The following is an 11,615-nucleotide window of genomic DNA, read 5'->3' as shown; positions in this document are numbered from 1 at the left end:
ATGAAATAAATAAAATAAAAACGCATTAACAAATTCATGAATAATATGCAAAAATGTGCAGATGAAGCCGAAGCTGCATCTGCTAGGTTAGGTTAGGATTTTAGGTTGAGAAGTTACTTGACTAAGGTTTGAACCCAAGTCTCGTTCTTAACTCAACATGTGCCTTCACCACCAGTCTGGTTGGTGAGGCATTTATAAATAAGCTTTCCGAGTTTAATACCATTCACGGATCTAACGGACTGAACTATTTTAGCACGACTTACCAAATGAGCTAGTTTTTTTAAAATATGCAGATTTGTTGTTCAGTACCAAATGTAAGGAATTCAAATAGAATTATCATATGGAAAATAGACTAAAAAGTAAATAAATTAATTTTAGTTAACTTTGTTTGAAAAGATTTATATTATATATCTTCAGTAATAAATATTTTCAATAATGAACATAAGGTAATAGTGTAATATTTTTAAGGATTTTAATTGACTACTCAACAGGATAAGTATCGATTGGCACATAGTATAAAATTTAATAAACCTTGAATATCGGTCTTGGTTGTCAGTAAACTTTATGAATTTGCAACTAAAACAGGTATTTGTCATCTTGAGCCCTGTTTAGTTTTACAAAGTTTTAGAAGTTCTTGTCAATTTCATACATATTAAAAACTTGGTTTGAGGTGTATAAATATTTATGTCGAGAAAGATTCGACGTATAACCTTTACCAGAGATAATTATTATCTGATGATCGATAGTTTTATTGGGTGTTCCATAAACCAGACAATACCGTCAACCAGCTTCGTGATTATTTATTGTTTTCTTCTCTTTTGTTGGAGAACTTGAAATCAATGGTCGAATGTTGTGATTTGCCTGACAACAAATTTTATTGATGATTTATGGTCAATTAGTCAAGTTCCGATGATACAAAAATGTCACTTGGGTCAAATTTACGATTAAGCGATGCTGGATTATTTGTTATTAATTTTCTGTTTTCGTTGTATGATTGTCGATTTCGTTTTGATCTTTGACGAGAAATTATGGTCTAGTTTAAATTTGAGGAGTAGAAAGAAAATTGTAAGTTTTTTATCAAAATGAAACATTTAATTTAAGGTTGTTCGAAATGCATCAATATCTCTCTGGTGGTTCTACAATAATAAAATTACATCTTTAATCCTTCTGGTAAACTAGTGTCTTCTTCAAATGACCCCGTTCCCTCTACGAATTCCTCGTACGTGCTCTTCTCTTTAAACGGTCTTTTACCAAGAATTTCGATCATATCATCGCGATTAAGAACCTCTCTTTCCAAAAGCCTTTGTGCTACCTGAAAGAATTACAAGATAGAAATAGCTATTATTCCATCATTACATGTATGATAATAGCAAAAGAAAAAAACGAGAGAAAATTCTGCATCAATTTACCTTTTCAACATCTTTTTTATTTTCTGTTAATAATTTGATTGTTCTATCGTAGGCTCTTTGAACTAAAGCTCGAGACCCGTTATCTATCAACTGTGAAGTAGCTTCGCTGTATGGTTTGTCCACTACAAGTTCACCAGGTTGTGGCATCTCGAAGGATAAATTTCCAACCTTTGAATTCATACCGAATTGTACAATCTGTGCATAAGCGTTTTGTGTCACTTTTTGAAGATCATCTTGAGCACCGGTGGTTATTTTGTTGAAGAAAATTTGCTCGAAGCGCGTCCTTAAAGTCATACACATTCGATCAAACAATTGCTCTGTGGTGTACAAATATTTTTCCGAGGAAGAGCTTTATCAAGAATATCACTACGTTTAGATGCCGCTAGTACAACCATTAGTTTTCGTATTGAAACCATCCATTTCGACTAAAAGTTGATTCAATGTGTTTTCTTGTTCCGAATGACCGCCGACATTTCGTCCTCCTCGCTTTCTACCGACTGCATCAATTTCATCAATGAATAATATACAATGTGCATTTTTCCGAGCCATGGCGAACATGTCACGAACACGAGATGGACCAACACCGACAAACATTTCCAAAAATTCTGAACCATTAACCGAGATGAAAGGGACATTTGCTTCACCGGCAGTCGCTTTTGCCAATAAAGTTTACCAGTACCTGGAGGACCAGTAAGCAAAGCGCCTTTGGAATCTTAGCACCAAGTTCGGTGTATTGTTGAGGATTACAAGGAAGTTGACAAATTCCATGATTTCGATCTTTGCTTCCTCACAACCAGCAACATCTCTGAACTTGACACCAATGTCCGTTGGATTAATCACTTTGGCCGTAGATTCTCCCATTCCAAAGATTCCACCGACCTCCATTCGTCCTCCCATCATGTTTCGAGATTTAGAAAAGTAGAACATACTACCGATGATTATCATAGTAGGAAGGAAACTGAGAAAATCTCGACTGTTTTTTGAATGAAAGGAGAAAAAGAAAGAAAGAGAAATTAACATTTTCTCATTACCAATGGAAATGAAATGAACTTGATGAATTTCATCACGATAATCAAACATCGTAATTGTTACTTACACTTCCATTTCATTTCTATAAACAACAGGAACATAATTTGAAGGTTCAATACTCATTTCGGCTTGGATATTTTCCAGGTTACGTTCAAAGGCATCGACACTTCCGATACTAAACCAAAGGACGGAAGTTGTATCTGCTGAGAGCATCGGAATAAAATTTAACTCGAACCCATTTCTTGTTGACTACCTCTAACTTTTCAACGGTTCCTCGAGCCAAATGATTGTTGACAAAATCTTTCCATGAGATCTCTTTGTATCTCAACTCATTGAGAACCAATAAACCCAAAGAGCTGAAGCTCCATAGGCGATATAAGGTAAAGTCTTATTTGATCCTGATGATCCTTTACCACCGCCGAAACTAAAATCCCATTTCAGGTATATTTATTTTGAGAAGATGAGGATGATGAGGAAGATGAAGACTTTGCTCGTGATGAGGTTCAAAACAGATTCTTTTCTCTCACTACTACGTTTAGCTGAACTCGATTCTCCAGCAGCTTCCTTGGTTTGATTCTCAGTTGGTGTTTTCTTATCTGTAGAGAGAAACAAAATGGCGTCAATAAAGAACATTCAAAATTCGACCAAATCAAAGTCACATCAAAATCACTTAAGAAAACAATTTAAGACACAAACAAACAAATAAAACAAAATGTCACCAACTCACTTGATTTACCAAAAAATTTCTCAAATCTTTTTGGTGGCTTATTACAAAATGACCTCCACTGGGCAATCAGTTTACCCAATCTTGATGATGATCTTAAATGATGATGATCATGATAGTGTGAGAGTGAATTATTCAAAATCTAAAAGATGAAAACATGAAAAATAATGAAAAAGAAAAAATTAACAAATCAATCAACACAATGAAAAAAACAAGCAATGAACATGAAAAATGAGAATCAAACAAAAGAGACAAACCTGACATCGTCTTGGATTATGAGGTAATAGATTTCTCATTAATTATCTTTCATAATTACTAACACCAAGTTAGACCCCTGATTGGAGTTTCAACTAGTTAATTGAACAAAAAGAGAGACATCAATCAATAGAATCCACACCTAAAAAAGTACCCATCAAGTGACACAAATCAAAACAAAAACAAGAACGAGATAAACATTAAAGAAATGGACAAATTAACCAAACCTTTTGTATCGAATCATATTATCTTTTCCAATAAAACCCATTTGTAAACAAAGATACTATTAATTGGCAATTAAAATTGTCAACTTTCAAATAAAAAACCACCAAGAATCCTATTAGGATTATCCTAAATCAAAGTCAAACAAAAAACTTTGAAAGTTTAACTTTCTGACCTCAACTTGTTTGCAATTCCAATCGCTTAAGGGACTTTATGTTAAGTGAAAAAGTAAATAAGAAACTAATTAACTATTTTGGTGTTTTCAAGCCATAATTTATTTTGATCTTAATGGTTTGTAAACACTAAATTAAAAATTGATTCAAATCAAACAAACAATTTTGATTAAGATTATTCATGTCAGGTTTATGCTCAATAAACTAATTACAATCTTATTCTGTTCATTTTCATGTTAAACAAAATTACAAAACTATTTTACTGTTGGATTAATTTTTACCGGGACATTAACTCATTAACTTTGATACCAGAATTTAGTTGTAAGAAATGAATTAGAAAAAAGAAAACACGTCAATAGATGTCTCTGTCTACTTTTGAATGAATTTTTGAAAAGCATTACAAATAGTATTTGATCCCAGAGATGAACAGATCTTTTTGTCTACTTTTTACCTCATCTCGTTCTTGTTTTGGTTTTACTTTGTGACATTTGATGGATACTTTTTTAGGTGTTGAATGGATTCTTGGACTCGCATTACGAGCTTAATCATCCTCATCTTCTCAAAATAAATATACCTGGAAATGGGATTTTAGTTTCGGCGGTGGTAATGGATCATCACGATCAAATAAGACTTTACCTTATATCGCCTATGGAGCTTCAGCTCTTTTGGGTTTATTGGTTCTCAATGAGTTGAGATACAAAAAGATCTCATGGAGAGGTTTTGTCGACTACCATTTGGCTCTAGGAACCGTTGAAAGGTCAATTAAACTATTGGCGCTGAGTTGACAATTGTTTTAAAAGATTAGCTCTTATCGCTGTTTTATACACCTTGCAGTGTTTCTCGATTGAGTGAAACAAACTTTCAATTTAGAAAACCTTATTTCTAATTGAAAAAGCCGAAATAAAAATTCGAATTTAGTTTTCATATGAAGAAACCAACCCACCAAATGAATGAAACAAATTTTATTTGCATAAACCCTCAATAGTTTCACTCAATTGAGATAAATGTTACGAGACTTCGGACTGACATTTTTCGATTAATAATTTTAGAGTGCAAATCGGTTTAGAAATGAAGTGTTAATTGTGAACTAACATATGCCACTTTCTGCTCGGACTGATCAATCGAAAATGTCTTTGCTCAACTAAACAATTAGATTCAAGTTTTTGTAAATTTCTATTTGCGTCAATACCGGTTTGACACGGTAATTAGCAATGCTGGTTATCATTAAAATATCAAATCTTTTTGATAAAGTACCTCGGTTAATTGTGTTTATCACTTTTCGTTGAGAAACCCGAGCAAATGATAAAATCAAACTCGTTTTCTCCGGCTTTATGATGTTTTATACAGAGAATAGTTACAGTTAGTTCAATAAGTAAGTTTAAAGGATTAATCCGGGTGGAGCTTAATAGGCGTAAGCAATAATTTATGGCCAATAATGGTTAACCGGACATTTCGAATAATTAATAAAATTATTTGATTGTTCGATTGCTTGATTGTATTAGATCCTCCGGATCCTTCCTTTGTCGAAATTGACCCTTTTAATTAAGACCTAACCTAATTTAAAAACATTATATCAACTTCGATTATTAAGGGTTTTCGATTAATTGATCAATAAGCTCCACACCGGAGTAATCCTTAAGCCCTACCTTTCGATAAAGTAACAATCGACGTCAAACAATAAACAGGGATGACGACTGATTAATAAACAAATTTATTATTATTAGAATTAATCAACATTAAACATTTACCTGTTGTTAATTAAGAACAAAATAAAAATTTCCATGAGCACTTGAAAATAACTTAGCAGGAATGGTCAATTTATCTGTATTCAATTTTCGTTAATTAACACCGTCACTGTTTTGACTTCAGATTCTATCTTGACAGAATTAAAATTTGTGAGAAAAGTAACATATTAATCGCACACCTCTTAAATTCATTTTAACAAATTGCTTGAGTCAGGCGCCTTCTTCTATCAATCAAGGGCATTTTCTAACTTCAGAATTAGCGAACGTCATCACGAACTTCAAATAACTTTTGAAGAGACATTTACTAGGTGTTTCTTAGGGTGGTGTGATTAATTTTCATTTTATTAGCCTCTTTTTATGAGATTTAAGGTAATTTGCAAAAATACGCAACTCAAGGTTCGATTTATTATTTATTTCGTTTTTGACCATAAAGATGTTTCAATCGAAAAAAATCAACAAAGGTCTGATGAATGCAATGTTAAGTCAGCTTTTGGATAAGAAATCACCGAGGTGAAATCCTCTTTCTTTATTTTCTCTTACTTTTGTCTTTCTCTTTTATTAATTTACTATTTATTATTTATTATTAATTATTTCTTTATTCATAACCTATTAAATGTTGATTATGAATCATTATGGTTGTTGTTTTTGATCAAATCACAAGTCAACTGTTAATATTAATTGATTAACAATGGGGTGGTGATTGTGGTAAACAATCAATTTGCTTCTGTTTGGACCTTTGACCAGATATGATTTTAATACTCGCAACAGAGAGTAGTAAAGAAGAGAGACTTTATCTTTTCATTTTGTAAAGGGGAAGAGATATCCGCTGGTGTGCAGATTCACAATTGTGTATCTGATAATAACTTCGTATTGAGCTGGCGGGGGAAAGAAGAAAGACAGAGGATGGAAAGGAGAAGAAAGGAAAGAGAAAGCTCTTTACAACATTACAGCTAATAACAAACTTCAAGACTTGAGTGGTATGCAAGCAAAGAATATAGTGAAAGAGACTGCAAGCTATCCGGGTTGAGAGCAGTTTGAACACGGATGCCAAGAGATGGCGCTTTTTACCATTTCTCTTTCTTTTTTCCCTTTCTTTCTTGAGACTAAGAGCCCTTTCTTTTCTCTTTCTTTTTCTCAATTTCTCTTTCTTTTCCCTTTCTTTTTTCTTTTTTCAGCGGAGAAAAAGTAAGCTAAAAAGAAAGGGAAAAAAGAAAGAGAAATGGTAAAAAGCGCCATCTCTTGGCATCCGTGTTCAGTCTGCTCTCAACACGGATAGCTTGCTCTCTCTTGCTTCTTACTCTTTGGATGCAAGCCTGCCATTCCAAGTATATGACACAGCTCTCTTGACCATTTGGCCATCGAGGGCGAGCAACAGCAAAAAGAGCTGTTTGGGGATAAATCTCACGAGGGTCACTGACGTTTTTCTCTTTCTTTTCTCTTTCTTTTTTGTTCTTTTTCCTGTCCATTAGTTCAACGACAAAGGGTAAACCAAGTTTAACCATTTTCCTCAATCTTTTCTTTTGTTCCACAAACTGTCACTCACGTTACTCTCTGTCATCTTATCTTCTCTCTCTTCATAGTCTCTCATCTCTCTCCCGTACACACACACAAACAACACTTTCAACCGCCAAAGTAACCAAACACAAATGTTGACCAATTGGGTCAGTTTATTCAAATTATTTTAACAGATAATAAACAGTATTTAAACAAAACCCAAATCAATAAACCTTGTCTTTAATTGCTGACAATTGAAGAGATAACATCTCTTAGTGCATTTCATATTCTTCGTGTAAAATCTAAGTGGTTCTTTTTATATAAGAAGAAGAAGTTAAATTGATTAACGTTTTAATTAGATTTGATTAAATTTTCCCAACTAAAACCAACATGCGCAATAAAAACACAAAATTAATTTTAAATTTACTGGTAAAGTTAATTGAATTGCAATTATCAGGAGCGATGAAAAGATTTCTCGCAATTTGGAAAACAGACCCATCTTTTGTCAAAAGATTAGCAACTTCAGCATAAATAGAATTAAATTAAAATTCTGTACCTCGTCCTTATTCCCGTCATTTCATGAAATCAAACTGTATCGAATGCTTACTACTTCTATTTACTATACTATTTAATTTGAAATAAAAGTGTGCAGGTGCAGCTTTAAGCTGCACCTGCTAGGTTAGGCTCGTCAGGTTAAGAGTAGTCTCATGTGAGGCTTGAACGCGGGTTACATTATTCACTAAGCATATGCTCTCACCACCAGTCTGGCTGGTGAGGCAAATTATAAGATCTTATGAACGCTTTCAAAGATAATTACAGAGGCGGATACACTTGGAGCAGAGAAAACGGCACCTATACGGTCCTAGCTTAATTTAATAGAAATCTCATCAATCCACTAGATGGAGACTGTGAAAAAAGTAGTTGCTCTGTATCTCAACTTGATGCTTGAATGATACATGGCCTATGTGAATAGATGCTAAATTCAAATTAAAACGGTACAATCCACTTCGACTCAATTAAATTTACTCATTTTCTGTGAAAAATATAAAAGAGCATATAATATAATAAATATTTTGGTTAGTCCTGGTGTAAGTAGTAGCAACACTTCAAAAAAATGGACTCGTTGAGGCCTCATACAGCGATAAGAGCTAATCTTTTAAAACAATTGTCAACTCAGCGCCAATAGTTTAATTGACCTTTCAACGGTTCCTAGAGCCAAATGGTAGTCGACAAAATCTCTCCATGAGATCTTTTTGTATCTCAACTCATTGAGAACCAATAAACCCAAAAGAGCTGAAGCTCCATAGGCGATATAAGGTAAAGTCTTATTTGATCCTGATGATCCATTACCACCGCCGAAACTAAAATCCCATTTCCAGGTATATTTATTTTGAGAAGATGAGGATGATTAAGCTCGTAATGCGAGTCAAGAATCCATTCAACACCTAAAAAGTATCCATCAAATGTCACAAAGTAAAACCAAAACAAGAACGAGATGAGGTAAAAAGTAGACAAAAAGATCTGTTCATCTCTGGGATCAAATACTATTTGTAATGCTTTTCAAAAATTCATTCAAAAGTAGACAGAGACATCTATTGACGTGTTTTCTTTTTCTAATTCATTTCTTACAACTAAATTCTGGTATCAAAGTTAATGAGTTAATGTCGGTAAAATTAATCCAACAGTAAAATAGTTTTGTAATTTTGTTTAACATGAAAAATGAACAGAATAAGATTGTAATTAGTTTATTGAGCATATAAACCTGACATGAATAATCTTAATCAAAAATTGTTTGTTTGATTTGAATCAATTTTTTAATTTAGTGTTTACAAACCATTAAGATCAAAATAAATTATGGCTTGAAAAAACACCAAAATAGTTAATTAGTTTCTTATTTACTTTTTTCACTTAACATAAAGTCCCTTAAGCGATTGGAATTGCAAACAAGTTGAGGTCAGAAAGTTAAACTTTCAAAGTTTTTTGTTTGACTTTGATTTAGGATAATCCTAATAGGATTCTTGGTGGTTTTTTATTTGAAAGTTGACAATTTTTAATTGCCAATTAATAGTATCTTTGTTTACAAATGGGTTTTATTGGAAAAGATAATATGATTCGATACAAAAGGTTTGGTTAATTTGTCCATTTCTTTAATGTTTATCTCGTTCTTGTTTTTGTTTTGATTTGTGTCACTTGATGGGTTTTTTTAGGTGTGGATTCTATTGATTGATGTCTCTCTTTTGTTCAATTAACTAGTTGAAACTCAATCAGGGTCTAACTTGGTGTTAGTAATTATGAAAGATAATTAATGAAATCTATTACCTCATAATCCAAGACGATGTCAGGTTTGTCTCTTTTTTGTTTGGATTCTCATTTTTTCATGTTCATTGCTTGTTTTTTTCATTGTGTTGATTGATTTGTTAATTTTTCCTTTTTCATTATTTTTCATGTTTTCATCTTTTAGATTTTGAATAATTCACTCTCACACTATCATGATCATCATCATTTAAGATCATCATCAAGATTGGGTAAACTGATTGCCCAGTGGAGGTCATTTTGTAATAAGCCACCAAAAAGATTTGAGAAATTTTTTGGTAAATCAAGTGAGTTGGTGACATTTTGTTTTATTTGTTTGTTTGTGTCTTAAATTGTTTTCTTAAGTGATTTTGATGTGACTTTGATTTGGTCGAATTTTGAATGTTCTTTATTGACGCCATTTTGTTTCTCTCTACAGATAAGAAAACACCAACTGAGAATCAAACCAAGGAAGCTGCTGGAGAATCGAGTTCAGCTAAACGTAGTAGTGAGAGAAAAGAATCTGTTTTTGAACCTTCATCACGAGCAAAGTCTTCATCTTCCTCATCATCCTCATCTTCTCAAAATAAATATACCTGGAAATGGGATTTTAGTTTCGGCGGTGGTAAAGGATCATCAGGATCGAATAAGACTTTACCTTATATCGCCTATGGAGCTTCAGCTCTTTTGGGTTTATTGGTTCTCAATGAGTTGAGATACAAAGAGATCTCATGGAAAGATTTTGTCAACAATCATTTGGCTCGAGGAACCGTTGAAAAGTTAGAGGTAGTCAACAAGAAATGGGTTCGAGTTAAATTTTATTCCGATGCCTCTCAAGCAGATACAACTTCCGTCCTTTGGTTTAGTATCAGGTGTCGATGCCTTTGAACGTAACCTGAAAATATCCAAGCCGAAATGAATATTGAACCTTCAAATTATGTTCCTGTTGTTTATAGAAATGAAATGGAAGTGTAGTAACAATTACGATGTTTGATTATCGTGATGAAATTCATCAAGTTCATTTCATTTCCATTGGTAATGAGAAAATGTTAATTTCTCTTTCTTTCTTTTTCTCTTTTCATTCAAAAAAAAACAGTCGAGATTTTCTCAGTTTCCTTCCTACTATGATAATCATCAGTAGTATGTTCTACTTTTTCTCTAAATCTCGAAACATGATGGGAGGACGTGGTGGAATCTTTGGAATGGGAGAATCTACGGCCAAAGTGATTAATCCAACGGACATTGGTGTCAAGTTCAGAGATGTTGGTGATTAGAATCGTGATGGAATTTTGGAGCCAATTTAATCTGTTACTTTTGTTTCGTAAAAAAGTTAAATATTTATTGTGGAAACAGCATTGAGATATCAATGTTAATAAACATGAGCATTAATTCAATAATTTTATTTGATTAGATAACTTATTTTTGCTCTCGATAAAAGCTTTTAGAGCATTGATTTAGATATCACCTAAGTTATTTAAAAAATAGAAATATCAACTAAAATCTTCAATTGATTTTCCAACCAATATGCATGATTGACCAGCAGTGACAAAGCACCTGAAAGTTAGAAAAACCGTTCATATATGTTAGAAAATCAGTAGTAAATAAAAAATGTTTATAATAAACTTCGTGATGATGGATTTAGAAATTATTAGAATTGAAAAATACATCAACTAACCAGTCTACATATAGATGAATATATATGCACATTTGTCTTCACCAGCTAGTCTGATGGTGAAGACATATGCTTAGTGAGCAACGCATCACGCGTTCAAGTCTCACTAAGGTCTCAGCCTAACAGATCTAACCTAACCTAGCAGATGTGGCTCATAACGCTGCAACTGCATATTTTGCCAATTCTGCTATGCATATTTTTATGGTTATGAAACATTAGAAAAATATTTTTCTGATGGAAAGTAAGGGAAATGTCTGACAGACTAATATGTATAACGTTACTGAATTCCATGCATTTTGTCAGAGTTATACAGGGCGTTTTTTTTATCCACTACGGCTATTACACTGAATATCTCCAGAACTAAAAGTACACACGATGACCTTAAAATGACCTTTAAATGCTACCTTCGTTAAATGACCTCAATGACCTTGAAAATCGCAGGGTCGAGTGCTTCATCTCTGCTTAGTCCTCAGGTCAAGTCTGACATTCATATGACTTTTAGTTCTGGAGATATTCAGTGTAATAGCCGTAGTGGATAAAAAAAACGCCCTGTACATTCAATAAATAGTCATTTAATGAATAGCAACAAAATGGTTTTAG

General features: G+C 33.0%; 1 pseudogene; it reads right to left on the bottom strand.

The window, feature by feature from the left end:
* Positions 1-1,078: 1,078 nt before the first annotated feature.
* Positions 1,079-7,059, bottom strand: LOC128398225 (AFG3-like protein 2; annotated as a pseudogene).
* Positions 7,060-11,615: the final 4,556 nt, after the last annotated feature.

Source organism: Panonychus citri, unplaced genomic scaffold (assembly GCF_014898815.1).
Source record: "Panonychus citri isolate SS breed McGregor unplaced genomic scaffold, ASM1489881v1 Contig00048, whole genome shotgun sequence".
Lineage (NCBI taxonomy): Eukaryota > Metazoa > Arthropoda > Arachnida > Trombidiformes > Tetranychidae > Panonychus > Panonychus citri.
The sequence above is the reverse complement of the archived record's forward strand: the minus strand, read 5'-3'. Positions and strand labels throughout refer to the sequence as shown.